The following is a 5,851-nucleotide window of genomic DNA, read 5'->3' on the forward strand; positions in this document are numbered from 1 at the left end:
AGGGAAGTGGGGGGCGCTATGGGGGACTTTTGGGATAGCATTGGAAATGTAATTGAGGAAAATATGTAATAAAAATATTAAAAATCAAAAAAAAAATAAAACATATCATTTCTCTTACTTTGTGCTCATTTAGTAGTTGCTGCTTCTGGTTTCAGGTCATGAGCCCTGGATGATATGACCAAACAGATTCTACAATATCCAGTAGCAACCTGAGGTCATGGTATCAAATACACTGCTCTTTCAAAAGACCATATTGCCACCTTCACAAGTTGTTCTTTCTGCTTTTCATTTTAATTCATAAAAATCCCATAGACAAAAGTTGGATTTCAGACTCAGCAGCAGAAGAAACAAATGCATAGCAGGTTGTGTTTTGGATCAGTATTCTTGGATAACCCTGGAAAAGGTGGTTATCGCTATTGTTCATCTCCTCACCCCTTCCACGGAAGTTTTCTAAAAGGCAATTAAAGCTCTTCATGTGTGTCTCAGCTCACTGAACATTTTAAAACTTAGAAGTATGTGTCTCTAGCTGCATATGTTTCAGAAGATGGCCTAGTCAGCCATCATCGGAAACAAAGGCCCATTGGTCTTGCAAATTTTATATGCCTCAGTACAAGGGAATGCCAGGGCCAAGAAGTGGGAGTGGGTGGGTAGGAGAGTGGTGGGGGGGATATGGGGAACTTTTGGGAAAGCATTGGAAATGTAAAGGAAGAAAATACCTAATAAAAATAGAATAAAAACTTTAAAAAGGAAAAAAAATGCTTTTTACTAAAAACAAACAAACAAAAATGTCATCAAAATTTAAAAAAAAAAAGAAGTATGTGGTAGACGTGTCTCTCCAATAACAACAGTATAAATGGCTTTGTAAATGTCAAATACCTGGCAATTAGTGAAACCAGGTGTAAAGGTTCGATTCCTATTAAATGTTTAAGTGGTAGATATTTTTTTCCTTCAGATATCTTTGGTGCAACTCTTTTAAAAAAGCAAATAAAATAATTTTAAAGTGAGTATATATTTATAAATGCATATATCTGAATGTATGTACATGTTGGATTTCACTTTTCTTGTTGCTATGAAAAACAAATACCTGAGAAAGTATGGTAAAGAAGGCAGTATGTTTTTGCCTTACAGGTTAAGGGTATATTTCATCATGATGGGCCAGGATCATCACAAGAGATCTAGGTTTAGTGGCATGAATATAAAGCACCTGGTCATACTGTGTCTTGCTAGGAAGGAACCTTAGAGCAGTGAATGGTTGTACTCAAATTGCTTTGGTCCTTTCAGGTGAGTCTAAGAACTCACCAAGTGGGCTACTGTTTCCCACTTCATAGGAGGTCTTTCCTTCTTGGTCAAACTTTTGTAGAAATATTCTAGTAGATGCCTTGTGCGTCTATAGAGATTCTGAATCAATTGAAAAATAAATGTCACCTCAACACATACATAGAAGGGGAGAGAGAGAAAGGAGAGAGAGAGAGAGAGAGAGAGAGAGAGAGAGAGAGAGAGAGAGAGAGAGAGAGAGAGAGAGAGAGAGAGAGAGAGAGAGAGAGAGAGAGAGAGAGAGAGAGAGAGAGAGAGAGAGAGAGCACAAAGAAATAAAATTTAGGGGTTTCAGTTTTTAACTTACTGCCCTGAACAACGTGTACTGAAGAACCACTCTCAGAGATTGGGCTTAAGGTTTACAGCCTTCACATCATATTTCTTGTACTTAGAAGTTGGATAACTTTAGCTCTCAATAAGAATAACGTGCTTCTCACATAGTATGTTTAAGGCTTATAGAGTTGACAGATTTAGTTCAGATTCAGAAGCTGAAGTATAGCACATTTCTAAACACCCACAGACTCAAATGTGTTTGTTGCCTTGAACTAAATTTCAAGGATGTATTTGACTTTTACTTCAGCAAATGGTGAAATAGGACAAAAAATATCACCAAAAAACCTCCAAACAAATATAGTAACACACACACATACACAAATTCCGTGTGTGTGTGTGTGTGTATTTGGACTTTCACACATCAAGGTACACTTGTAGAGTCATTGGACAATATGTGGGAGTAAATAATCTGTTCCATCATGTATGTTCCAGGGACTGAACTCAGTTTGTCATATGACATATTGACACATTTCACCTATGACTCTATGGCAAAGTATTTATGAGTTCTTGATGATAGAGAGAAATATAAGTGAATAGATAGTGTTGACTGAGGGCATAGATATTCAAGACTAGTCAAAGTTGTATTGTGATAACTACAAAAAGTCATTATCAGGGATGAGCAAAACCAAGAGAAAGGCAGTGATGATGAAGAAGATGTGTGTGTAGCCATAACATAATTCCATGATCAATGTCTAAGAGCTCCAAGTTGGAAGATGAAACATGATAGTGGAGAACTTGTCAGATACTACATTGGCCTATTCCTATTCTTTTTTTTGTTTCCCAATTTTTTTATTAGAAACTTTCTTCATTTACGTTTCAAATGCTATCCTGAAAGCCCCTATACCCCCCCCCCCCTTAACCACCCACTCCTACTTCATGACCCTGGTATTCCTGGTGTACTGGGGTATATAAAGATTGTAAGACCCAGGGGCCTCTCTTCCCAATGATGGCCGTCTAGACCATCTTCTGCTACATATGCAGCTATAGACACAAGCTCTGGGGGAACTGGCTAGTTCATATCATTGTTCCACCTATAGGGTTGCAGACCCCTTCAGCTCCTTGGTTACTTTCTCTAACTCCTCAATTGGGGGCCCTGTGTTCCAGCCAATAGATGACTATTAGCATCCACTTCTGTATTTGCTAGGCACTGGCATAGCCTCACCAGAGATAGCTATATCAGGGTCCTTTCAGGAAAATCTTAATGGCATATGCAATAGTGTCTACACTTGGCAGCTGATTATGGGATGGATCCTGTGTTGACATGAGGCTTTTCCTAACCCCGGGCAACTATATCAGCAATACAACCTTTGGTCACTTTTCTCCTTTGTCATTTTCCAGAATAAACCTCAAATGAATCATGACAGAGCATACAAATCCTACTTGAGTGAAATTACATAAAACTTAGGACAAGATCTCTTTAAAATGATGACAAAGAACTTATTTTAATTTAGAAGAGACTAAAAGTCACCTGACAATTGGAGCGTACGATGCTGGATTTGAAACTCAGATGGAAAAATGGCACATGAAGGCATTTGGTTCCAATCAGGTCAACAAATCACTTAATGGGGCTCTCTCAATGCAAGCTTTATGGATTGGATATGAGAGGTTTATAAAATGTTAACCTTAAGGAAAACTATGCAAGTGACATACGAGTACTGCATTAATAGGCACTTTTTATAAAACACGTTTTTAAAAAAATAATAAAGAGGTGAAAACTAAGACAGGAGCTTCATGAGGCTGAATTCAGCCTACCACACAGCAAGGCCTTTTCTAAAATAAGTATAGTTGAAGGTGATGGGTTTTCAGTATGTTTGCAAAAGTAATCTAATTTCTACTGAGAATAATTATATAATTTGGTTATTTATTATTCTACCCATCTAGTAGCAAGCCTGCTGCATGTTTTATCAGCCTCCTAACATAAAGCATTCTTCTCGTCTCTCTAAAGAGGTCTAGTTACCAATTACAAGGATTCAATCATTTGCCCAAAGCAGAAAGTTTAAATTAGTAATTTGAATATATTCAAAAGCTTTTATTGATTGATTTAATAAATACGTTTTATACATACTTTGTCTACTTCTCATTCTCTAAGATAAGATTACTACTGTTATTACATAAAAATGAAAATCTAAATTTGAAAATATTAGAGATGAAATAAAGGTCGTTTGTGTCAGGCTATTTATGATTTTCCACTGGTTCTGTACAACCTTTCTCCCTAAATATTATGTTGCATATATCAAAAAATGAGTTGATGTAAACTTTATTCTACTATGTCCTTAGTTAAAATGAACACACAAAGAATAAATTTATATGTTGTCCTAATTAAATCAATGACCTATTTAAGTTTTAAAGAATACAGAATGAGAATATACACTTTTCAACAGGATGTATAAGCATTACACTAGCTGGAGTATTAAGCCATGGCATCTTAACAAATGTGGAAAACACAAATTTTTCAAAACTCACTTAATTCATCTCTAAGTCTCTTTCCATAAATTTGATTTGTCTTTGCTCTGGCCATAAGAACAGTGTTGGTCATAATTTGCTTGCTGAATGATACATGAGGCTAAGCTTGACGCTTGAGCTCAATCCTCTGGAGAGTCAAATTTATTTGTATTCTCTGGTGAAGTTGTGTGGCTTTTTGATGCACGCTGTGTCTGTGTGTGTGTGACTCTGAGAAGAGGACCCTCCTGCAGGGGAGAGTTCAAAATTTCAGAGTAGTACAGGAGGTGTCAGATCTTCCTTACAGGGAACAGGAAACATGGAACAGACATTTTAAAAATTGTTATCTGTTTTATTCTTTTTAGCAATAGATATTATACTTGGAACTAGATCTAGTAGGACTCAGAGGTTGAAACAACTTTACAGAAAAGATTTACAACTTTTTATCTAAACAGAAAAGGGGCACTGTCTTACAGCATCTGACATTTTTCAACCTCACTGTACATATTTCTAAGAGTCTCAGAACATACTCTCAATGCTGATGCACATGTCTCCACAGTTTCAAGGTACGTAGGTGTGTTTAATACACAGAGCACTGTGCAGGCACCATTTGCTTCTGCATAGGATCTTCCATAAGTATGGGCACAATTGAAGCATTGCTGAGAAATACTCCTCTCTCTATCAGAAATCAGGATAAAACAAGTGAGAGTCAATATTTTATCAAGACAATGAAACTTATGTGTGGATAACACAGCATGGAGAGAAAACCAGGAAAAACAGAAAAACGAACATTTTAAAGACTAATTTCTCTGAGAATATGCAAGTTGTTTTCAGGAAAATAATTTAACATATCATGTTCTAATATACATAAACATTTATTGTGTCCTTGGAAAACAGGAGATATCAGTGAAGAACTGTCATTTTATATCAAAGGGTGTTTTTAAAAAGTATTAGTCCAGTCCAGAAATATTTAAAATCCTTTCCTTCTAAGAATACAGTAAGGAAATGAATTGCAAATTGCAAATTGCAAATTAAATGCATTTACTAGTTTTTAAAAATGCTTAAAGAATAGATTTAAGGTACTCATAGTTGGGAAAGTGGTTTATTCATACAACCCTTCAGGGGTCAGGCCATTTCTTTAAAACCCCATTAAAAAATGTGAAGGACTCACCTTTACCATGCTTCTGAAAATTGACTGCTGCTGATGTTTTGTTAAATGGATGCATAATCGAACTGCTTTCAAAATATCTAGGTGTGAATATTTAAAAATACCTTTAAGCTGACTCAGCCCAGGGAAATGATCACAAGCCTACCCTGATCATGGTGGATGGTCAAAGCAGAGATTCATAACTCGTCAAAACATGGGTAAAAAGAGATCAACCTTAGATGTCATATTTGTATCATCTCCTCAGAGACTCAGGGGACAATATGTCAAAGAGAGTGGAAAAAAATAGCCCAGCAGATGAAGAGAAATACCATAGGATACAGTTTTCTGAACATGACATAGCAGTTAGATTCATGAACACATAACAGTTGTGATCACCCACATAAGAAGTTTACACACACACACACACACACAGACAAACACACACATAAATAGGAAAACACACACATATACACTCACACAGATGAACATACAAACCTACTCACATACAAATACACACAGACAAGGAGAGAGGCAACATATTCCATAACTGCTTGCTAAATCAGTAAATAGATTTCACTTTACAGATTTACCTCATTTAATAATGCACATAGTAGAATA

Source organism: Mus caroli, chromosome 12, assembly GCF_900094665.2.
Source record: "Mus caroli chromosome 12, CAROLI_EIJ_v1.1, whole genome shotgun sequence".
In the NCBI taxonomy this organism is placed as follows: Eukaryota; Metazoa; Chordata; class Mammalia; order Rodentia; family Muridae; genus Mus; species Mus caroli.